General features: G+C 43.2%; 1 non-coding gene across 1 annotated transcript; it reads left to right on the plus strand.

Moving 5' to 3' along the window:
• Window positions 1–19,129: 19,129 nt before the first annotated feature.
• Window positions 19,130–19,220, plus strand: trnar-ucu (transfer RNA arginine (anticodon UCU)). Its single transcript is given in 2 exon segments — window positions 19,130–19,166; window positions 19,185–19,220. It is a non-coding gene; the product is annotated as a tRNA-Arg (tRNA).
• The last annotated feature ends 6,909 nt before the right edge of the window (window positions 19,221–26,129 follow it).

Genomic DNA, 26,129 nt, shown 5'->3' on the forward strand with positions numbered 1-26,129 from the left:
ATTAAGAAAGCAATGGGCCCAGTAGTAACTAAATCGGCACCTTTTGAAGACAAAGAGAGGGGTGATCATCACTGAACCTAACAAGCAGATGGAAAGGTGAGTGGAGCATTACCTTGAACTCTACATAACGGAGAACATTGTCATTGAAGTAGCTCTCAGTGCCATTCCAGACTTCCCTGTCATGGAGGAACTGGACAGTGAGCCCTCCATAGTCGAGCTCAACAAGGGCTCAAAACATGCGTGATGCAAACATTGTCACCTTGTACAAAATTAAGGGGGATCGCAGTGACTGCAGCAATTATCGGACCCAGCTACTCAGTTCCACTCACCTGCTCGATCCCTTTCCACCTGCAAGTTCCTTTGCTTCAGGTATCCATCCAATTTCCTTTTCAAATCATTGATTGTCTCTACTTCCACCACACTCGTGGGTCAGGACATTACCACTCACAGCATAAAAAAATTCCACCTCAAACAAGGATGGGAAATATTTATATCTTCTATATTTAGCTTATTCTCTATCTCTACGAGAATAGAATGGCAGTCAACATGAAAGGGAACCCAAAAATCTTCGAGCAGTATATAAATAATAAGCAGGTAGTCAGCGGTGAAGTGGGCCCCATTAGGGACCAAGATGGTAATATATACTTAGAGCTGCAGGGCAATGTTAATCTAGTTAATAAGTACCTTGTATCAATGATCACTAAGGAAGTGGAATTTGACAAAATATCAGTAGAAGTGGAGAGTGTAGAGGCAATGGAGCGGGTACAAATTGAGAGAGGGAGGTACTAAAAAGTCTGGTTATGCTTCAGGAAGATAAATTACCTGGTCCGGATGGCTTTCATCCCAGATTGCGAAAGGAAATGTGGATGCAGATAACAGAAAGGCTTTCTATAATCTTCCAATCTTCCCTGAATACGGGGGAGGTGTCAGAGGATTAAACAGTTGCAAATGTGACACCCTTATTCAAGAAAGGGTGTAAGGACAGTCCGGCTAACTACAGGCCAGTTAGATTAACAGCAGTGGTGGGTAAGGTTTCAGAAAGAACAATCAGGGAAAAAATCAACAGTCACTTGTAGAGGTTTGAGTTAATTAAGGAGAGTGAGCATGGATTTATAAATGGGAGTTCATGCTTGACTAATCTAACTGCATTTTTTTGATGAACTAACAGAGAAGGTTTATGAAGGGCATGCAGTGGATGTTCTTTATATGGATTTTAAGAAACGACACATAAAAGGGTGATTAACAACATTGAGGTTCATGGAATAGGAGGGTCAGTGTCCAATTGGATAGAAAATTGGCTTAAGGACAGAAAACAGCAAGTCGTAATAAATGATTCATTCTCAGACTGGAAGGTTGTCGACAGTGCTGTTCCCCAAGGGTCACTGCTGGAACCACTGCTTTTTACTTGCGACAGATAAATGACTTGGATCTTGGAATATAGAGTAGAATCTCAAAATATGCCGATAACACCAAACTTGGAGAAGTGGCAAACAGTGAGGATGAAATGAACCACCTGCAACAAGACAGTGATAGGCTAGCAGAATGGGCAGGCAGGTGCAGATGGATTTTAATAGTGACTAGTGTGAGGTGATGCATTTTAGCAGAAGGAATAGGGAGAGGCAATATATACTTAATGGCACAGTTCTAAAGAGTTTGCAGGAATAGAGGGACCTGTTCACTGAACAATGAACAACGTGAACAATTACTTCTTGTTGTGTGCTCTCAGATTTGTCACCTTCACTGCACTGGAGTGAGGTGACATCTACTGGCAGGAAGCAAGAACTGCAATCAAGAAGCAGAAATTCCATCGTCTGTCAGGGTGAAAGAAACATTGCAATGTGAGGAAATAGTGAATGGGTTTGATTAGGTTGATGGAGGCATGATTCCACTTGTGGTGGAGTCCAAAGCAAAGGCCAGAAATATAAAATTGTCATTATTAAAAGATATGAGGAATTCATGATAAATGTATTCAGGTAGTGAGTGGGTGGAATCTAGATAAAATAGAAAGTGAGATTGGGTGGACAGAAGCAGTGTGAAAGGATGGCTCAAACAAAAGGTAAACGCCCTGAAAGGTGAACTCTGTTTCTCTCTCCACAGATGCTGCCAGAGTTTCTGAACATTTCCAACACTTTCTGTTTTTTTTCAGAATTTGCAAGATGTTGCTTTGCTCTGAAAAAAAAAATGGATGGTCGGCTTTGGCTGCCAGTGAAATACCACAGGAGCTAAAAGGAAGTGGCATGTTGATCTAGGGGTATGATTCTTGCTGAGGGTGAGTGATGAGTTAATGTGTGAGAGATCCTGGGTTCAAATCCTGGACAAGTCCTTCTTCTTTGGCATTTTTAGTTTAAGGTCATTGATTGGTTTCAGCCTTGCAGAAGGCGGAATTGATTTCCATATGGAGCCTGCTTGAGGACCAGAGAGCTGGATTCAAAGAGCTTGATTAACTAAATGTACAGATAGCCAAGTGGGAATATAAAGTTTTTGCAGTAATTGTGACCTGACTCCAAAAACAACAGGACTGGGTTCTGGACTGGAATGGAATCGAATTCTTCAGTGTTTCTGCTGTTTGGCTTGCATTGACTCATCGATTTTCTTGTTTTTCACTTTGTCGATGCCTTTGAATAATTGTGGATCCTTCTTCAGATTGTCTTCTTTCACCAGGTAGTTCTGACCTCTGATGATGATGATCGTAATGAGCTTCAACTCACTGATAGTTTTGGAACTGAACAGATTTCCTTTTCTTTTGGGCCTCCTTATCTCGAGAGACAATGGATACGCGCCTGGAGGTGGTCAGTGGTTTGTGAAGCAGCGCCTGGAGTGGCTATAAAGGCCAATTCTGGAGTGACAGGCTCTTCCACAGGTGCTGCAGAGAAATTTGTTTGTTGGGGCTGTTGCACAGTTGGCTCTCCCCTTGTGCCTCTGTCTTTTTTCCTGCCAACTACTAAGTCTCTTCGACTCGCCACAATTTAGCCCTGTCTTTATGGCTGCCCGCCAGCTCTGGCGAATGCTGGCAACTGACTCCCACGACTTGTGATCAATGTCACACGATTTCATGTCGCGTTTGCAGACGTCTTCATAACGGAGACATGGACGGCCGGTGGGTCTGATTCCAGTGGCGAACTCGCTGTACAATGTGTCCTTTGCTTGAGTCTATAACATGGAACTCAGTCTGACATGTGGACCCATGGGACGATTTGAATGCCACCCCTGCGTTGGAGAATACAGTTGCATCCATCCAATAAGAGAGCGAGTAGAAGTGACAGTTCAGTCAGTCAAATATTAAACTTTTAATTTCAGGGTGGTGAGTTTGAGTGCCATTTTGTTTTTCCCTTTTTTAAGGCTTCATTAGCAGAGAGTACAAGGAGTGTTTGAAATGAAATTCAGCAAAAGTATGAGAAAGTCTCACTTTGATTCGGGACTCTTATCTCTCTGCAGCATCTCGCTGTGAAAGATTGAACTTCATCTCATTTCATTCCCAGCTCGGGGTCAGTGCGGCTCTGTGGGACTTCTGGCTGTCTCCTGCTTCACAATCCATCAGTGCTGAGAAAGCAATTGGGAATATTATTCACGGCTCTGTAACCTGAGGACACCGATTTAAGGTGAATGGCAAAAGAACCAAAGGCAACATGAGGAAAAACTTCTTTTGCACAGCGAGTGTTTAAGATCTGATATGCACTGCTTGAGAGTGATGGAGGCTGATTCAACCATGGCTTTCAAAATGGTATAAGATAATTATCTGAAGTGGAAAAATTGCATGTTTTCATGGAATACATGAGTCTGTGGCATGAGCTGAGTTGCTCGTGCATAGAAGCAGCACAAGCACAATGAGCTGAATGGCTTCCTTTTGTTCTGTAACTATTCTATGATCTCTGATTCTTTTCAGAGTGAAATCAACACTCACATACAAGAAACTGACAGGTACACTGTAAACTTCGCATTACCAGATAAGAAATTGACAGATACAGTGTGAAACCCACAGTCACGTAGCAGCAGTTGGCAGGTAACGTGTAAAAATCTTTCTTTCATATCCCAACTGCAAGGTACAAAGGAAATTAGGTACAAACCCAGGCTCACACTTCAAAGACTGAGAGATACAAAGCAAAACACATATTCACCTACAAGTACAGAGACGAAGACACACTCAGAGGAGGTGCAGATTAAAGACACATGCATGTAACAGAAACTGATAGGGATAGAATCAAACCCTTTCTCACTTCTCAGAAACTGATAGATATAGACAAAAGCTGATGCTCACATACAAGTTGTTGAAAGATATGTGGTGAAACTCACAGAGCAATAGCAGAAACAAACAAGTACTGAATAATACCCACAGTCACAGACCAAAAACTGAAATATACTGAGTTAAACACCACTTTCTCACACCAGAAACTCATGGCTACAAAGTGAAGCTGACTCTATCCTCCCAGGCACTGACAGGTGCAAAAGAAAACACTCACGACGATTCCAGGACATGAAATGTACGTAATAAAACCTTTCAGCTGAAAGAATAGCATTACTGACAGGTGTGATACCCAGAATGCTCAGCGGCCTAGAATCCGCCCTATCTGTGACAGGAGCGGGGCGCGCAGGCGCGGTAGAGAGCTTTGTCAGCAGCAAGAGCTGCGGGTTCGGAGTTGGAGCGGGATATTCACAAAGTGCGAGAAGACTTTGCGGGCTCACACAGCTGGAGCAGGGCCTCAGGGCCACAATAAGATGGAACAATCCCATATGTATCCCTGCGGATAGCGGTGGTGAATCTTTTCCCGGTGAGGCTTCCCGAAATGGCGTCCATAAATGGACAAGAATTGGGGACTGGGCAGGGAGCGTCTCTAAATGAATAAAATTTGGGTACTGGTCAGGGAGCGTCTGTAAATGGATAAGAATTGGGGACTGGGCAGGGAGCGTCTGCAAATGGATAAGAATTGGGGCACTGGGCAGGGAGCGTCTCTAAATGAATAAGATTTGGGTACTGGTCAGGAAGCGTCTGTAAATGGATAAGAATTGGGGACTGGGCAGGGAGTGTCTATAATTGAATAAGAGTTGGAGACTGGGCAGGGAGCGTTTCTAAATGAATAAGATTTGGGGACTGGGCAGGGAACGTCGATAAATGCTTAAGAATTGGGGACTGGTTCGGGAGCGTTTTTTTATTCGTTCGTGGGATGTCGGCGTCGCTGGCTCGATCTCAGCTCGAGTAATGTGTCCAGTTCTGGGCACCAGGCTTTAGAAAGGACATCAAAGCTTCTGAGACAGTTCAGAGGAGATTTACTAGAATGATACCAGAGATGAGGGGTGTCAGTTCTCTGAACAGGCTGGTGAAGCTGGGATTGTTCTCCTCAGAGTAGAGAAGGTTAAGGGAAGATTTAATAGAGGTGTTCAGAATCATGAAGGATTTTCATAGGGTAGAGAGGGAGAAACTGCTTCCACTGTCCTGGGGGTCAGTAACCAGAGGACACAGATTTAAAATAATTGGCCAAAAATGTCAAGGGGAGGTGAGGAGAGATCTTTTTACCCAGTAACTGATTCGGATTTGGAATGAATTGTCTGACAGGGTGGTGGAAACAGATTCAATTATAACTTTCATCAAGGAATTGGACAAATATTTCAAAGTGAAATTCTCCAGGATTATGGGGAAATAGGCAGGGGGTTGGACTAATTGCATCTTTTTGTCAGAGAGTCAGCAGAGGCACAATGGGGCCGAATGGCCTCCTTCTGTGCTGTATGATTCTATGAACATAAGAACAAGGAGCCAGAGTCGGCAAGTCAGCCACTCGAGCCTGCTCTGCCATTCAATACAATCATGGCTGATCTCATCACGGCAGTTCTTGTTTCTTGCCAGTAGGTGTCACTTCACTCCAATACAGTGAAGTTTACAAATCTGAGAGAGACACAACAGGAAATAATTGTTCACATTATAGTGAATGTGTGGGATTTAGAAATACTAGGAGTGGAGACGAGTTATTACTTGTCTGCTCGATTCCCAATCGCCCTGTAAAATTATTTCCATCAAGTGCCCATTCAAATTCCTTTTGTAATCCTCTATTGTCTCCATTTCCACCGCCCTCGTGGGCAGCGAGTTACAGATCATCACCAATCAGTGTAAGAAAGCTCTTGCGCACATTCCCCCTGTACCTCCTGTCCAAAACCTTCAATCTGTGTCCCCTAGTCCTTGTACCAATAGTTAACGGGAACAATGTTTCCTTGCCAACTTATTTAAGACTGTCATAGCCGAAAACACATCTATCAATTCTCCCCTCACTCTCCTTTGATGCAGGTAGAACAACCCTAGCTTTTCCAACCTAACCTTGTAACTAAAATCCTCCATCCCTGGATCCATTCTGGTGAATTTCCTCTGCATCCTCTCAAGGACGCTCACATTCTTTCTTAAGTGTGGTAAGCAAAACTGGAAGCAACACTCCATCTGGGGCCTAACCAGAGCTTTATAATGGTTCAGCATAACTTCCCTGCTTTGTACTCAATGCCTCTTTTTTTCAAGCCCAAGATCCCATATGCTTTGCTAACCACTCTCGCAATATGTCTTGCCACCTTCAAAGATTGATGCACATGAACCCCAAGTCCCTCTATTCCAACACACACTTTAGAACTGTGCCATTAAGTAAATATTGCCTCTCCCTATTCCTTATGCCAAAATACATCACCTCACACTTGTCACTATTAAATTCCATCTGCCACCTGTCTGCCCATTCTGCTAGCCTATCATTGTCCTGTTGCAGGCAGTTCATATCATCCTCACTGTTTGCCACTCCTCCAAGTTTGTTGTCATCGGGATATTTTGAGATTTTACTCAATATTCCAAGATCCAAGTCATTTATCTTTAGCAAAAAAAGCAGTGGTTCTAGCACTGACCCTTGGGGAACACCACTGTCGACTATCCTCCAGTCTGACAAAGAATCATTTAATAAGACTCGCTGTTTTCTGTCCTTAAACCAATTTTCTATCCAATTGGACACTGACCCTCCTATACCACGGACCTCAATTTTGTAAACCCCACTTTTATGTGGTACCTTGTCAAACGCTTCCTTAAAATCCATATAAACAACATCCACTGCATTCCCTTTAGCAAGCTGCTCTGTTAGCTCATCAAAAAATGCAGTTCGATTAGTCAAGCATGAACTCCCATTTATAAATCCATGCTCACTCTACTTAATTAACTCAAACCTCTCCAAGTGACTGTTGATTTTTTACCCTGATTATTCTTTCTAAAACCTTACCCACCGCTGCTGTTAATCTAACTAGCCTGTAGTTAGCCGGACTGTCCTTACACCCTTTCTTGAATAAGGGCGTCGCATTTGCCACTGTTTACTCCTGGCACCTCCCCCGTATCCAGGGAAGATTGGAAGATTATGGCAAACTCTTCCATTATCTGCATCCGCATTTCCTTTCGCAACCTGGGATGCCAGCCATCCAGACCAGGTGATTTATCTACCCTAAGCACAGCCAGCCTTTTTAGTACCTCCCTCTCTCAATTTGTACCCTCTCCATTGACTCTACTCTCTTCACTTCGACTGATATTTTGTCAAATTCCACTTCCTTCGTGATCACTGATACAAAGTACTCATTAAGTAGATTAACATTGCCCTGCACCTCTAAGCTTATATTATCCTTTTTGTCCCTAATAGGCCCGACTCAACCTCTTACTACCCACTTATCATTTACATGCTGCTCGAAGATTTTTGGGTTTCCTTTCATGTTGACTGCCAGTCTATTCTCATTGAAATAGAGATTAAGCAAATATAGAAGATGTAAGTATTTCCCATCCTTGATGAGGTGGAACTTTCTTTTGTTGTGGGTGGTAATGACTTGGCCCACGAGTGTGGTGGAAGCAAAGACAATCAATGATTTGAAAAGGAAATTGGATGGATACTTGAAGGAAAGAAACTTGCAGGAGGAAAGGGATCGAGCTGGTGAGTGGAACTGACTAGATTGCTCCGGGGAGAGCCAGCATGGACGTGATAGGCCAAACGTCCACCTTCTGTGCTGTAAATGACTCTGTGTTGTTTCTCAAATTCAATCCACTGGTGCTTGGTAAATAATTTCAAAGTAAATTGTGCAACCGGAAAATCAGAACCAAGGCAAGGGACGCAAAAGGAAGCAAAATTGCTGAAATCCGGGATTGAACCAGGGACTTTTAGATCTTCAGTCTGACGCTCTCCCAACTGAGCTATTTCAGCCCTGCATTAACAGTGGCTGGGTGTCCTTGTTTTGGAAGAAAATACATACATTCAAGTTTTCCAAAAAATTAAAGAACACAACATGTGAGTAATATTCCCCATTGCTTTCTCAGTACTGATGGATTGTGAAGCGGGAGACAGCCAGAAGTGCCACTGAGCCGCACAGACCCCGAGCTGAGAATGAAATGAGATCAAATTCAATCTTTCATAGTGAGATGCTGCTGAGAGGTAAGAGTCCTGAATCAAAGCGAGACTTGCTCATTTCAAACACTCCCTGTACTCTCTGCTCATGAAGCCTTACAAAAGGGAAAAACAGAATGGCACTCAAACTCACAACCCTGCCATTAAAAGTCTCATATTCGACTGACAGAACTGTCACTTCTACTCGGTCTCTTATTGGATGGATGCAACTCCAACGCAGGAATGGCATTCAAATCGTCCCATGGGTCCACATGTCAGACTGAGTTCCATGTTGTAGACTCAAGCAAAGGAAATCTGCTCACTTCCAAAACTATCAGCGAGTTGAAGCTGATTACAATCAACATCATCAGAGGTCAGAACTACCTGGTGAAAGAAGACACCCTGAAGAAGGATCCACAATTATTCAAAGGCATCGACAAAGTGAAAAACAAGAAAATCGATGAGTCAATGCAAGCCAAACAACAGAAACGCTGAAGAATTCCATTCCATTCCAGTCCAGTTGTTTTTGGAGTCAGGTCACAATTACAGCAACAACTTTATATTCCCACTTGGCTATCTGTGCATTTAGTTAATTGCAATTTAGTCGACAAGCTCTTTGAATCCAGTTGTCTGGTCCTCAAGCCAGCTCCGTTTGGAAGTCAATTCCACCTTCGGCAAGGCTGAAACCAATAGATAACCTTAATCTAAAAATGCCAGCAGACCAGGGCTCGTCCGGGACTTGAACCCGGGAGCTCTGGCATGTTAATTAACCATACCCCCGATGCGAGAATCATACCCCTAGACCAACGAGCCACTAACAAGTTAAGCTTTATTAGCTGCTGTGGAATTTCACTGGAACCCCCCAGCCAATCATCCATTTTTTTTCAGATCAAAGCAACATCCTGCAAATGTGGAAATAAAAGCAGAATGTGCTGGAAATGTTCAGCAGCTCTGGCAGCATCTGTGCTGTGAGAAACACAGTTAACGTTTCAGGGCACTCACCTTTTGTTTCAGCCATCCTTTCAGACTGCTTCTGTCCATCCAATCTCACTTTCTATTCTATCCACATTCTAACCATTCACTACGTTACTACATTTTTCATGAATTCCTCATTTCTTTTATTAATGACAATTTTGTATTTCTGGCCTTTGCTTCAGACACCACCACAAGTGGAATCATGTCTCCATCTACCCAATCAAACCACTTCGCTGTATCCTCACATTGCAATGTTTCTTTAACCCTGACAGACTGTGGAGTTTCTGCTGCTTAATTGCAGTTCTTGCTTCCCGCCAGTAGATGTCACCTCACTCCAATACAGTGAAGTTTACAAATCTGAGAGAGACACAACAGGAAATAATTGTTCACATTATAGTGAATGTGTGGGATTTAGAAATACTAGGAGTGGAGACGAGTTATTATTGCACTCTGCTATTACATCTTTTATAATGGACTCCAGCATTTTCCCCACGACTGATGTCAGGCTAACCGGTATATAATTCGCTGTTTTCTTTCTGCCTCTTTTTTTAAATAGCGGAGTTACATTAACTACCGTCCAATCCATTGGAACTGTTCCAGAGTCGATAGAATTTTGAAAAAAGACCAGAAATGCATCTGCTATTTCAAGGGCCACTTCCTTAAGTACTCTGGGATGTAGATTATCAGGCCCTGGGGATTTATCGGCCTTCAATCCCATCAATTTCCCAAACATTCCCGACGAATACTGATTTCATACAGTTCCTCCTTCTCACTAGACCCTGTGTTCCCCAACATTTCTGGGAGATAATTTGTATCCTCCTTTGTGAAGACAGATCCAAAGTATGTATTTAATTGGTCTGCCATTTCTTTGTTCCCCATTATAAATTCCCCCGTTTCTGACTGCAAGGGGCCCACATTTGTCTTCACTAATCTTTTTCTCTACACATATCTATAGAAGCTTTTACAGTCAGTTTTTATGTTCTCTGCTAGCTTACTCTCATACTCTATTTCCCCCTTCTTAATCAATCCTTTTGTCCTCCTCTGCTAAATTCCAAACTGCTCACAATCTTCAGGTTTGCTGCTTGTTCTGGCCATTTTATATTTCTCCTCCTTGGATCTAATACTTTCCTTAATTACTTTTGTAAGCCGCAGTTGAGCCACCCTTCCTGTTTTACTTTTGCACAGAAAGGAATGAACAATTGTTGTAATTCATCCATGCGCTCTTTAAATGCTAGCCATTGCCTATCCACTGTCAACCCTTTAAGTAACATTCCCCAATCTATCATAGCCAACTCCCACCTCATACCTTCATAGTTTTCTTTGTTTAGATTCAGGACCCGAGTCTCGGAATCAACTCCATCTTAATGAAGAATTTTATCATATTATGGGCGCACTTCCCCAAGAGAACAACAAGATTGTTAACTAATCCTTTCTCATTACACAATACCCAGTCCAGGATGGCCTGTTCTCTGGAGGTGTTATACACCTCTATCAATTCTCCACTCAATCTCCTTTGAGAAAGGCAGAATAATCCTATCTTTTCCAACCTAACCTTGTAACTAAAATCCCCCATCCCTTGATCCATTCTGGTAAATCGCCTCTGCATCGTCTCAAGGACCCTCACATTCTTTCTAAAGTCTGCTGAGCAGAACTGGAAGCAACACTCCAATTGGGGCCTAACCAGAGTTTTATAATGGTTCAGCATAACTTCCCTGCTTTTGTACTCAATGCCTCTATTTTCAAGCCCAAGATCCCATATGCTTTGCGAACCACTCTCGCAATATGACTTGCCTCCTTCAAAGATTGATGCACATGAACCCCAAGTCCCTCTATTCCAGTACACTCTTTAGAACTGTGCCATTAAGTATATATTGCCTCTCCCTATTCCTTATGCCAAAATACATCACCTCACACTTGTCACTATTAAATTCCATCTGCCACCTGTCTGCCCATTCTGCTAGCCTATCACTGTCCTGTTGCAGGCAGTTCATATCATCCTCACTGTTTGCCGCTCCTCCAGGTTTGGTGTCATCGGCATATTTTGAGATTCTACTCTGTATTCCAAGATCCAAGTCATTTACCTTTAGCAAAAAAAGCAGTGGTTCTAGCACTGACCCTTGGGGAACACCACTGTCGACTATCCTCCAGTCTGACAAAGAACCATTTAATAAGACTCGCTGTTTTCTGTCCTTAAACCAATTTTCTATCCAATTGGACACTGACCCTCCTATACCACGAACCTCAATTTTGTTAACCGCCCTTTTATGTGGTACCTTGTCAAACGCTTCCTTAAAATCCATATAAACAACATCCACTGCATTCCCTTCATCAAGCTGCTCTGTTAGTTCATCAAAAAATGCAGTTAGATTAGTCAAGCATGAACTCCCATTTATAAATCCATGCTCACTCTCCTTAACTAACTCGAACCTCTCCAAGTGACTGTTGATTTTTTACCCTGATTATTCTTTCTAAAACCTTACCCACCGCTGCTCTTAATCTCACTGGCCTGTAGTTACCCAGACTGTCCTTACACCCTTTCTTGAATAAGGGCGTCGCATTTGCCACTGTTTAATCCTCTGGCACCTCTCCCGTATCCAGGGAAGATTTGAAGATTATAGCAAGCCCTTCCGTTATCTGCATCCGCATTTCCTTTCGCAACCTGGGATGTGAGCCATCCGGCCAGGTGATTTATCTACCCGAAGCTCAGCCAGCCTTTTTAGTACCTCCCTCTCTCAATTTGTACTCTCTCCATTGCCTCCACTCTCTTCACTTCTGCTGATATTTTGTCCAATTGCACTTCCTTAGTGATCACTGATACAAAGTACTCATTAAGTAGATTAACATTGCCCTGCACCTCTAAGCTTATATTATCCTTTTTGTCCCTAATAGGCCCTACTCAACCTCTTACTACCCACTTATCATTTACATGCTGCTCGAAGATTTTTGGGTTAAGTTTCATGTTGACTGCCAGTCTTTTCTGATAGAAATAGAGAATAAGCAAATATAGAAGATGTAAGTATTTCCCATCCTTGATGAGGTGGAACTTTTTTATGTTGTGGGTGGTAATGACTTGGCCCACGAGTGTGGTGGAAGCAGAGAAAATCAATGATTTGAAAAGGAAATTGGATGGATACTTGAAGGAAAGAAACTTGCAGGAGGAAAGGGATCGAGCTGGTGAGTGGAACTGACTAGATTGCTCCGTGGAGAGCCAGCATGGACGTGATAGGCCAAACGACCACCTTCTGTGCTGTAAATGACTCTGTGTTGTTTCTCAAATTCAATCCACTGGTGCTTGGTAAATAATTTCAAAGGAAATTGTGCAACTGGAAAATCAGAACCAAGACAAGGGACGGATAAGGAAGCGAAATTGCTGAAACCCGGAATGGAACAAGGACCTTTAGATCTTCAGTCTAACGCTCTCCCAACTGAGCTATTTCAACCCTATATTAGCAGTTTCTTGGTGTCCTTGTTTTGGTGGAAAATACATACATTCAAGTTTTCCGAAAAAATCAAGAACACAACATGTGAGTAATATTCCCCATTGCTTTCTCTGTACTGATGGATTGTGAAGCGGGAGACAGCCAGAAGTGCCACTGAGCCGCACAGACCCCGAGCTGAGAATGAAATGAGATCAAATTCAATCTTTCATAGTGAGATGCTGCAGAGAGGTAAGAGTCCTGAATCAAAGCGAGACTTGCTCATTTCAAACACTCCCTGTACTCTCTGCTCATGAAGCCTTAAAAAAGGGAAAAACAGAATGGCACTCAAACTCACAACCCTGCCATTAAAAGTCTCATATTCGACTGACAGAACTGTCACTTCTACTCGGTCTCTTATTGGATGGATGCAACTCCAACGCAGGGATGGCATTCAAATCCTCCCATGGGTCCACATGTCAGACTGAGTTCCATGTTGTAGACTCAAGCAAAGGAAATCTGCTCAGTTCCAAAACTATCAGCGAATTGAAGCTGATTACGATCAACATCATCAGAGGTCAGAACTACCTGGTGAAAGAAGACACCCTGAAGAAGGATCCACAATTATTCAAAGGCATCGACGAAGTGAAAAACAAGAAAATCGATGAGTCAATGCAAGCCAAACAACAGAAACACTGAAGAATTCCATTCCATTCCAGTCCAGAACCCATTCCTGTTGTTTTTGGAGTCAGGTGTCAATTACTGCAACAACTTTATATTCCCACTTGGCTATCTGTACATTTAGTTAATTACAATTTTGTCGACAAGCTCTTTGAATACAGTTGTCTGGTCCTCAAGCCAGCTCCGCATGGAAGTCAATTCCACCTTCTGCAAGGCTGAAACCAATAGATAACCTTAATCTAAAAATGCCAGCAGGCCAAGGCTCATCTGGGATTAGAACCCTGGATTTCTTGCATGTTAATCAACCACATTCCCTACGAAAGAATCATACCCCTAGACCAACGAGCCACTGACCAATCAAGTTTCTTTAGCTGCTGTGGAATTTCACTGGTACCCCCCAGCCAATCATCCATTTTTTTTTCAGATCAAAGCAACATCCTGCAAATGCTGAAATAAAAACAGAAAGTGCTGGAAATGTTCAGCAGCTCTGGCAGCATCTGTGCTGAGAGAAACACAGTTAACGTTTCAGGGCACTCATCTTTTGTTTCAGCCATCCTTTCAGACTGCTTCTGTCCATCCAATCTCACTTTCTGTTCTATTCACATTCTAACCATTCACTACGTTACTATATTTTTCATGAATTCCTCATTTCTTTTATTAATGACAATTTTGTATTTCTGGCCTTTGCTTCAGACACCACCACAAGTGGCATCATGTCTCCATCTACCCAATCAAACCACTTCGCTGTTTCCTCACATTGCAATGTTTCTTTCACCCTGACAGACTGTGGAGTTTCTGCTGCTTGATTGCAGTTCTTGCTTCCCGCCATTAGATGTCACCTCACTCCAATACAGTGAAGTTTACAAATCTGAGAGAGACACAACAGGAAATAATTGTTCACATTATAGTGAATGTGTGGGATTTAGAAATACTAGGAGTGGAGAAGAGTTATTATTGCACTCTGCTATTACATCTTTTATAATGGACTCCAGCATTTTCCCCACGACTGATGTCAGGCTAACCGGTATATAATTCGCTGTTTTCTTTCTGCCTCTTTTTTTAAATAGTGGAGTTACTTTAACTACCGCCCAATCCATTGGAACTGTTCCAGAGTCGATAGAATTTTGAAAAAAGACCAGAAATGCATCTGCTATTTCAAGGGCCACCTCCTTAAGTACTCTGGGATGTAGATTACAGGCCCTGGGGATTTATCGGCCTTCAATCCTATCAATTTCCCAAACATTCCCTACTAATACTGATTTCATACAGTTCCTCCTTCTCATTAGACCCTATGTTCCCCAACATTGCTGGGAGGTAATTTGTATCCTCCTTTGTGAAGACAGAACCAAAGTATGTATTTAATTGGTCTGCCATTTCTTTGTTCCCCATTATAAATTCCCCCGTTTCTGACTGTAATCGACCCACATTTGTCTTCACTAATCTTTTTCTCTACACATATCTATAGAAGCTTTTACAGTTAGTTTTTATGTTCTCTGCTAGCTTACTCTCATACTCTATTTCCCCCTTCTTAATCAATCCTTTTGTCCTCCTCTGCTAAATTCCAAACTGTTCACAATCTTCAGGTTTTCTGCTTGTTCTGACCATTTTATATTTCTCCTCCTTGGATCTAATACTTTCCTTAATTACTTTTGTAAGCCACAGTTGAGCCACCCTTCCTGTTTTACTTTTGCACAGACAGGAATGAACAATTGTTGTAACTCATCCATGCGCTCTTTAAATGCTAGCCATTGCCTATCCACTGTCAACCCTTCAAGTAACGTTCCCCAATCTATCATTGCCAACTCCCGCCTCATACCTTCATAGTTTCCTTTGTTTAGATTCAGGACCCTAGTCTCGGAATCAACTCTCTCACTCTCCATCTTAATGAAGAATTTTATCATATTATGGGCACACTTCCCCAAGGGACCCCACACAACAAGATGTTAACTAATCCTTTCTCATTACACAATACCCAGTCCAGGAATGCCTGTTCTCTGGAGGTGTTATACACCTCTATCAATTCTCCACTCAATCTTCTTTGATATAGGAAGAATAATCCTAGCTTTTCCAACCTAACCTTGCAACTAAAATCTCCCATCCCTGGATCCATTCTGGTAAATCGCCTCTGCATCCTCTCACGGACCCTCACATTCTTTCTAAAGTCTGCTGAGCAGAACTGGAAGCAACACTCCAATTGGGGCCTAACCAGAGTTTTATAATGGTTCAGCATAACTTCCCTGCTTTTGTACTCAATGCCTCTATTTATAAAGCCCAAGATCCCATATGCTTTGCTAACCACTCTCGCAATATGTTTTGCCACCTTCAAAGATCGGTGCACATGAACCCCAAGTCCCTCTATTCCAGCACACTCTTTAGAACTGTGCCATGAAGTATATATTGCCTCTCCCTATTCCTTATGCCAAAATACATCACCTCACACTTGTCACTATTAAATTCCATCTGCCACCTGTCTGCCAATTCTGCCAGCCTAGCACTGTCCTGTTGCAGGCAATTCATATCATCCTCACTGTTTGCCACTCCTCCAAGTTTGGTGTCATCGGCATATTTTGAGATTCTACTCTGTATTCCAAGATCCAAGTCACTTACCTTTAGCAAAAAAAGCAGTGGTTCTAGCACTGACCCTTGGGGAACACCACTGTCGACTATCCTCCAGTCTGAACAAGAACCATTTAATATGACTCGCTGTTTTCAGTCTTTAAAACAATTTACTATCCAAATGGACACTGACCCTCCTAATCCATGAACCCCAATTTTGTTAACCACCCTTTTATGTGGTACTTTATATAATGCTTTCGTAACATCCATATAAACAACATCCACTGCATTCCCTTCATCAGCATTCTCAGATAGTTTATCAACAAATGCAGTTAGATTTGTCAAGCATGAACTCCCATTTATAAATCCATGCTCACTCTCCTGAATTAACTCAAACCTCTCCAAAGGACTTGATTTTTTTTCCCTGACCTGTTGATCTCGTGCTGATAGCAAGCTCACCATAGAGCATGTATTTGGCAATGTGACCGTCATCCATTTGGCCCAGTCAACAGAGTCACCGCTGACTCAAGAGGGCAAACATGCTGCGGATCCCTGCACGCTGGTGTACTTCCGCATTCGGCACTCTGTCCTGCCAGGAGATGCCCAGTATCCATCTGAGGCAGTGGAGGTGGAAGCTGTTCTGCCGCTTTTTTTGGCTTGTATAAGTTGTTGATGCTTCTCTACTATAAAGGAGGGTGCTGAGAACACAAGCCTGGTACACGTGGAGCTTTGTATTTTCGGTCAGTTTGCTGTCGGTTCACACTTGTCTTCTCAACTTTGACATGACAGCTGCAGCATTGGCAATCCTGGTGCTGATTTCAGCATCAAGGGCCAGATTGCTGGTGATTGTTGATGGAAGGTATGTGAAGCTGTTGACAACCTCCAAAGTGAGGTTGTCGATGTTGATGGAAAGTGGAGTCTCTACGTCCTGGCCCGTAACTTTCATCTTCCTGATGCTGATTGTCAGTCCAAATTCTTTGCAGGCCAGGGAGAACCGATTTACAAGCTGCTGTGACTGAACTTCATTATGGGATGTCAGCACAGCATCATCAGCAAATAGCAACTCACAGACTAGGAATTTACCCACTTTGGTCTTGGCGCACAGTCTTGCCAAGTTGAACAGCTTGTCGTCAGCTCTGATGTGCAGGTGAACACCCCCATCTGAGTCATTGAAAGTGTACAATAGCAGCATGGAGAAGAATATGCCAATTATAAAGGATGTGATAACTAGACAGTTCTAAAATGATGACATGATTGGGCAGAGTCAACATAGATTTATGAAAAGGAAAACAGGTTTGAAAAACCTGTTGAGATTTTTGAGGATGTTACCTATAGAACAGATAAAGGAGAACCAGTGGATGTGTGGTATTTGTATTTTCCTTTGGTGAGGTCCCACACAGGAGGTGAGTAAACAAATTTAGAGCACATAGGCTTGGGGATAATATACTGATATGGATTGAGAATTGGTTAACAGACCGAAAACAGAGAGCAGGAATAACGGGTCCTTCTCAGGATGGCAGGCTGTTACTATTGGGGTACTGCAAGGATCAGTGTTGGAGCCACAGCTGTTAACAACCTATATAAATGATTTGGATGTGGGAATTAAATGTAATATTTCCAAGTTTGCAGATGACACAAAGCTCGATGAAGTATGAGTTGTGAGGAGGATGCAGAGAGGCTTCCAGGGGACCTGGAGAGGTTAAGTGAATGGGCAAGAACATGGAATATTTTGTGAATAAGTGTGAAGTTATTCACTTTGGTATAATAAACAGAAAGACAGAGTATTTCTTAAATGTTGAGAGGTTGGGAAGTGTCGATGTCCAACCAAGGGTGTCCTTGTTCCTGAGGCACTAAAAGCTCCTGTGCAGGTGCAGCAATCAATTAGGAAGGCAAATGGTATGCTGTACCCACACGAGGGGTCATGAGTACAGGAGTAAAGATGTCTTGCTGCAATTGTATAGAGCCTTGGTGAATCCGCACTGGAGTATTGTGTACAGTTTAGTCTCCTCATCTTATGAAGGATACACTTGCCATAGAGGGGGTGAAACAGAGGGTCAACAGACTAATCTTTTTTTTGCATTTATTTCATTTCATCTCAGTTTGTTCAGTTTGCTTACCTACTGTTTTTTTCAGGTTTGCACTTGCTGCTGTTCAATATTCAGTCCGTTAACACCTAATCTGTACTAATGCTTTGTCTTTCAACACACCATTAACATATTGTTTGCCTTTGCTGCATGACCTTTTGGTCAGCTATGTGGCCTTGTCCAATCTACACCTTCTCCTTTGTTATCTCTTGCCCCACCCCCACCTCACTTGCTTATAACCTGTGACTTTTCTAATATATGTCAGTTCCGAAGATGGGTCACTGACCTGAAACGTTAACTCTGCTTCTCTTTTCACAGATGCTGCCAGACCTGCTGAGTGGTTCCAGCATTTCTTGTTTTTATGTCACCAGACTAATCCCTGGGATGGTGGGATTGTCTTATGAGGAAACTGGGCCTGTATTCCTTAAAGTTTCGAAGAATGAGAGGTGATCTGATTGAAACTGACAAAATTCTTACAGGGTGTGACAGTGTGGATGTAGACAGGATGTTTGCCCTGGTTGGTGAGTCTAAAACTAAAGGACATCGTCTCAGAATAAGGAGTAGGCCATTTAAAACTGAGATGGGTGGAATTTCTTCACTCAGACGGTGGTGAATCATTGGAATACTGTGCCCCAGAGGGCTGTGGCAGCTCAATCATTGAGCATGTTCAAGACAGAAATTGATAGAAATCTTGATACTCATGACATCAAGGGATATGGGGATAGCATGGGAAAGGGGCTTTGAGGTAGGTGATCAGCCATGATCGAATTGAATGACAGAGCAGGCTCGACGGGCTGAATAGCTTACTCCGATGTTCCTCTGTTCCTAAGAGAGTTGGCGCCAGAGCGCAGCCCTGCTTTACCCCACTGCTGATCTTGAAAGCGTCTGATGTTGCTGCATTGTAACTGATGGAACTATGCATGTTTTCGTGGAAAGAAGAGATGATGCCCAAGAGGTCAGGAGGGCAGCCTATGTTCCATTGCAGTTTGAAGAGGCCGTCTCTGCTGACAAGATCAAAGGCCTTAGTGAGGTCAATACAAATGTGTGAGGCTCTGTGGCGCAGTGGATAGCGTGTTGGACTTCTAAATAGTGATTAAGACGATATTCAAAGGTTGTGGGCTCAAGTCCCACCAGAGTCAGATTTTGGACCAGAAACAGAGGAGCACAACGGAACAACAAATGATGAAATGCGCCAAAAGCACAGACTCGGAGACAGAGCGAGAGAGAGAGGAGCAGAGCAGGGGAAAAAATAGAGGAGTGACGGCACAATGGAGAGTGAGAGCAGGGAAACAGAGAGCCGCTGGGGTGAGGATACAGGATTTGGTTCTTTCTTCGGTGCAGTGGAAGGAGCTGTTTGGTGAGGATCTGGTAAGCTGTGACATCACAGGCAAGCAGGTAGTTGATTGGTTTGGAAGAACCGACCTGCTTGATGCGCATCTGGTAAGTGATTAAGATCCATTTTAGTCCTAACGTTTAAAATAGTAAACAAACTAGTGGTAAGTTTAATAAAATATGCAATAAAATGAATAATTGAATAAAATATTTAAGTAGTTAATTGAAACACGTTAAGGATGACAGGACAGGTGATGTGTCACAGCTGCAGCATGTGGGAGTTCCTGGATGCCAGTGTGATCCAGGGCAAACACGTCTGCAGTAAGTGTTTGCGGCTCAAAGAGGGAGAAAAAAGGAATGTAGTGGTAGTAGGGGACAGTATAGTAAGGTGGATTGACTCTGTTCTCTGCAGCAAAAGCAAGAGTCCAGACGGCTGTGTTGCCTGCCGGTGCCAGGATTCAGGACATCTGCTCAGGGCTGGAGCGAAACATACAATGGGAGGGGGAGGATCCAGTCGTCGTGGTCCATGTCGGTACCAACGACATAGGCAGGACAAGGATAGAGGTTCTGCAAAGTCAGTATGAGGAACTAGGCACCAAATTAAGAAGCAGAACCTCAAAGTTAATCATCTCTGGATTATTACCTGAGCCATGTGCAAATTGGCATAGGACAAATAAGATTAGAGAAAGTAATGTGCGGCTGAAAGACTGGTGTGGTAGTAGTGGGTTCTGGTTCGTGGGGCATTGGCACCAGTACTGGGGAAAGAGGTGGCTGTACCGTTGGGACGGTCTACACCTGAACCTTGCTGGTGCCGGTGTTCCAGCGAGCCACATAACGAGGGAAGTAGAGACGGTTTTAAACTGAATAGTGGGGGCAAGGGATCAAATTTGGGAAGATATGGTGAATCAAGGAGGAGAGACAAGGCAAGATAGAAAGGTATAAATATGGGAAATGATAAACAGACTGTGACAGGAAGGGACAGAATGTACAAATCTTAGAGTAAATCGACAGATAAGGCTAGAGGTGACAAAAATAATAAAAGGACAAAACTAAATGCTCTGTATCTGAATGCATGGAGCATTTGAAACAAAACAGATGAACTGGGAGCACAAATAGAATAAATAAGTACGATCTGATAGTCATTACAGAGACATGGCTGCAGGGCGACATAGATTGGGATGTGAATATTGGAGGTTACATGGCGTTTTGGAAGGACAGGAAGCTAGGAAAAGGTGGCGGGGTAGCTCTGTTAATTAATGATGGTATTAGCGTAATAGAGAGGGATGACCTGAGTTCTGGAGATCAGGATGCAGAAGCAGTTTGGGTACAAATGAGAAATCATAAAGGCAAGAAGTCACTTGTGGGAGTGGTGTACAGGCCACCTAACATTAACCACAATGTCGGATGGGATATAAAGGAAGAAATAATGGCAGCTTGTCAGAAAGGTACTGTGATAATTATGGGGGATTTTAATCTACATATAGATTGGAAAATTCAGATGGGCAGAGGTAGCCTAGATGAGGAGTACATAGAATGTTTTGGGGATAATTTCTTGGAACAATACATTCTGGAGCCAACCAGAGAGCAGGCTATACTAGACCTGGCATTGTGCAACGAGATAGGATTAATTAATGACCTCATAGTTAAGGTGCCCCTAGGTAGTAGCGATTATAATATGATTGAATTTTACATTCAGTTTGAGGGAGAGGAGAGTGGGTCCCAGACTAGTATTTTAAACTTAAATAAGGGCAATTATAAGGTCATGAAAGCAGAGCTAGCTAAAGTGAACTGGCAAATTCGGTTAAGGGATAAGTCAATAGAGATGCAGTGGCAGACATTTAAGGGGATATTTCAGAATACACAGAATAGATACATTTCAACGGGAAAGAAAGGTTCCAAAGGTGGGACTCACCATCCATGGTTCACGAAAAAAGTTAAAGATACTATCAAACTTAAAGAAAAAGCCTATAATTGTGCAAAGGCGGGAGGCAGGTCAGAAGATTGGACAGAATATAAAAAACAGCAAAGAATGACTAAAAGATTGATAAGGAAGGTAAAATTAGAGTATGAGAGAAAGCTCGCAAGGAATTTCAAGACAACTAGTAAGTGTTTCGATAGATATTTTAAAAAGAAAAGAGTTAACAAAGCGACTGTTGGTCCTATAGAATGTGTGTCTGGGGAATTAATAATGGATAATTAAGAGATGGCAGATGAATTGAACAGATACTTTGCATCGGTCTTCACTATTGAGTATACAAATAACATCCCAGTATTAGCCGTATATCAGCAAATTGAAGGGATGGAGGAACTCAAGAAAATTACAATCACCAGGGAAGTGGTACTAAACAAATTGTTGGAGCTGCGGGTTGACAAGTCGCCAAGTCCTGAATTGGCTAGTGAGATAGTTGATGCGCTGGTTTTAATATTCCAAAATTCCCTAGATTCGAGAAGGTTCCGTTAGATTGGAAAAGAGTGAATGTAACTCATTTATTCAAAAAGGGAGGGAGACAGAAAGCAGGAAACGACAGGCCAGTTAGCTTAACATTTGTCTTAGGGAAAATGTTTGGAGCTATTACAGAGGATGTTATAGCAGGGCATTTAGAAAAAAATAAGGTAATCAGGCAGAGTCAACATGGTTTTTTGAAAGGGAAATCATGTTTAACCAATTTATTGGAGTTCTTTGAGGGAGTTACATGTGCTGTGGATAAAGGGGAACCAGTGGATGTATTGTATTTCGATTTCCAGAAGGATAAGGTGCCATATCAAAGGTTATTGCAGAAAATAAAAGCTCATGGTGTCGGGGGTAACATATTGGCATGGATAGAAGATTGGCTAGCTGACAGGAAACAGAGAGTCATCATAAATGGGTCATTTTCTGATTGGCAAGAAGTAACGAGTGGTGTGCCACAGGGATCTGTGCTGGGGCCTCAACTTTTTACAATTTATATAAATGACTTAGATGAAGGGACCGAAGGTATTGTTGCTAAATTTGCTGATCACAAAGATAGGTAGGAAAGTAGGTTGTGAAGAGGACATAAGGGGGCTACAAAGGGATATAGATAGGTTAAGTGATTGGGCAAAGACCTGGCAAATGGAGTATAATGTGGGAAAGTCGGAAATTGTCCACTATGGCAGGAAGAATAAAAAATCATATTATCTAAATGGTGAGAGATTGCAGAGCTCTGAGATGCAGAGGGATCTGGGTGTCCGAGGGCATGAATTGCAAAAGGTTAGTATGCAGGTCCAGCACGTAATTAGGAAAGCTAATAGAATGTTATCATTTATCACCATGGGAATTGAATACAATAGTCGGGAGGTTATGCTTCAGCTATACAGGACATTGGTGAGACCTCTTCTGCAGTACTGAGTACTGTACTGGTCTCCTTATTTGCGGAAGGATGTAAATGCATTGGAGGTAGTACAGAGAAAGTTTACGAGACTAATACATGGAATGGGTGGGCTGTCTTACGAGGAAAGATTGGACAAGCTAGGCTTCTCTCCGCCAGAGTTTAGAAGAGAAAGAGGCGACATGATTTGTTATTTAATTTATTAATTAACAAATTAGCTATCCTCCAGTCTTCCGGTACCTCACCCGTGGCTAACGATGATACAAAAATCTCTACCAGCGCCCCAGCAATCTCCTCCCTTGCTTCCCATAGCATCCTAGGATACATCTGATCAGGTCCTTGGGATTTATCCACCTTAATGCGCTTCAAAACCTCCAACACCTCCTCCTTTGTAATGTTGATATGCTGCAGGATATCGCTGTTCCCTCCCTTGAACTCACTAGCTTCCATGACCGTCTCCACGGTAAATACAGACGAGAAATATTCATTTAAGACCTCGCCCATTTCGCGTGGCTTCACACATAGATTGCCACACTGATCCTTCAGGGGACCTACTCTCTCCCTAGCTACCCTTTTACTCTTAATACACTTATAGAATCTTTTAGGATTCTCCTTTATCTTATCTGCCAGGGAAATCTCATGGCCCCTTTTCGCCCTCCTAATTTCCTTCTTAAGTATACTCCTATATCCCCTATACTTCTCGAGGGACTCGCTCGATCCCAGCTGCCTATACCTGACGTATGCCTCCTTCTTTGTCCTAACCAGACCCTCAATATCCCTTGTCAACCAAGGTTCCCTAAACTTGCCAGCCTTGCCCTTCCATCGAACAGGAACATGCTGGCCCTGAACTCTTCCTATCTCACTTTTAAAAGCCTCCCACTTGCCAGACGTCCCTTTACCTGTAAACAGCCTCTCCCATTCAACTTTTGAGAGTTCCTGTCTGATGCCATGGAAATTAGCCTTCCCCCAATTTAGGACTTCAACCTGAGGACCAGTCCTATTCTTTTTCATAACTATCTTGAAGCTAATAGAGTTATGGTCACTGGTCCCAAAGTGCTCCCCCACTGCCATATCAACCACCTGCCCATCCTCATTTCCTAAGAGGAGATCGAGTGTAGCCCCTTCTCTAGTCGGGCCATCCACGTACTGCTTCAGAAAACGATCCTGGACTCAATTAACAAATTCTTCCCCATCTGATCGCTTAGCACTAAGGCAGTCCCAGTCAATATTAGGGAAGTTAAAATCACCTACTATTACAACCCTAGAATTCCTATACCTATCTGTGATTTCCCTACATATATGCTCCTCCACTTCCCCCTGACTATTGGGGGGCCTATAGTATAATCCCATCAAAGGGATCACCCTTTTATTATTTCTAAGTTCTACCAGTATGGCCTCACTGGACATTCACCCCGGGATATCCTCTCTAAGTACTGCCGTGATGTCCTCTCTAATCAATAGTGCAACTCCCCCTCCTCTCTTACCTCCACCTTTGTCACGCCGGAAGGATCGGTACCGCGGAACATTGAGCTGCCAGTCCTGCCCATCCCTCAACCACGTTTCCGTAATAGCTACAATACCACAATCCCATGTACCGATCCATGCTCTGAGTTCATCTGCCTTACCTGTAAGGATACTTGCATTAAAGTAAATGCAGTTTAGCCCACCAGACCTTCCACGCTCCCTGTCCTGCCCCTGCCTGGCCTGCCTACTGGACTTGCTTGCTTTAACCTCTCCATTTGCCTCAACTATCTCATCGGAGAGACTACTACTTTGGGTCCCACCCCCGCTGCAAGACTAGTTTAAACCCTCCAGTGTATTACTATAAAATCTCCCTACAAGGATATTGGTCCCCTTCCAGTTCAGATGCAACCCGTCCCACTTGTACAGGTCACCTCTGCACCAGAAGAGATCCCAATGATCCAAGTACCTGAAGCCCTCCCGCCTTCGCCAGTCTTCAGCAACGCATTCATTTTCCTAATCCTCCTATTCCTACCCGCACTAGCACGTGTCACAGGGAGTAATCCTGAGATTACAACCCTAGAGGTCCTGCTCTTTAACCTTCTGCCTAACTCCCTATATTCACTTTGCAGAACCTCATCTCTCTTCCTGCCTATGTCGTTCGTACCAATATGGACCACGATCTCTGGCTGCACACCCTCCCCTTTCAGAATTTCCGGCAGCTGCTCCGAAACATCCTTGACCCTAGTAATAGGGAGGCAACATACCATCCTGGAGTCTCGTTTGCGGCCACAGAAACGCCTATCTGCACCCCTTATGATAGAATCCCCTATCACAATAGCTCTTCCACCCCTTTTCCTCCCCTGCTGTGCGGCAGAACCCTTTGTGGTGCCACGGACCGCGCTGTTGCTCTTTTCCCCTGGGAGGTCATCCCCCCAACAGTAACCAAAGCGGTGTATCTGTTTGAGAGGGGGATGGCCACAGGGGACTCCTGCACTACCTGCCTGCTCCAAATATTCCATCTGGTGGTCACCCATCCTTTTTCTGCCTGTGCATCCATTACCTGCCGTGCGACCACCTCACTAAACATGCTATCCATGACGTCCTCAGCTTCGCGGACGCTCCACAGTGAAACCACCCGCAGGTCCAGCTCCATAATGCAAGTAGCCAGTAGCTGCAGCTGGATACACTTCCTGCACACATGGTCGTCATGGAGACTGGGAGGGTTCCTGAATCCCCACATAGCGCAGGAGGAGCATATCACGGGACTGAGTTCTCCTGCCATGACTTACCCTTAGATTAATTAGTTACTCCCTTAATTAAAAAATGCTAATGACACTCGGGGCCTTGTTCTACCCACTACAATCTAAAGTCCTTCATAAGTTACACTGAATAAAAAAAACACTTTAGTAGTACTCATCTTATCAGCAGAGGTTTTTTTTCAACCAAAAAACTTTGCCCTTTTCTTTATGATATTTAAATACACTAACAGCAGTGACTCACCAACCAATCACCTTGCAGCTCTCCTCTGACGTCACAGTTGGCTTCTTTTTTTTCAAAACTCCAGCACACTGGAAGATCTCCATTCCACTCCTGGAAGGTAAGAGACTGGGCCTCGATCCTCGGATTGGATTTATAGGCTCCGCTCTCGGCGTTCTCCTCATATCGGTCCATATAGGTCTGCCCCGCTCCGCTCCTCTCCGCTCCCGGAAGGTACTTCACCAGCTTTTGCAGAAAAGTAGGTCTCAAGCTGTTGCAGTACCTGTTAGAAAGATAGTCTAAGCTATTCTGAAGTCATCTTCCAATGTCATCTACATGGAAGCAGGATTTTAAAGGATAAGAAGTAGTTTTTAAAAGTCACTTCAATCTTGCTCAAGAGTCTTTACAAAGAAGCCAAGTAAATCTTGA

The sequence above is a fragment of the Heterodontus francisci genome, unplaced genomic scaffold, assembly GCF_036365525.1.
Source record: "Heterodontus francisci isolate sHetFra1 unplaced genomic scaffold, sHetFra1.hap1 HAP1_SCAFFOLD_330, whole genome shotgun sequence".
Classification (NCBI taxonomy): Eukaryota; Metazoa; Chordata; class Chondrichthyes; order Heterodontiformes; family Heterodontidae; genus Heterodontus; species Heterodontus francisci.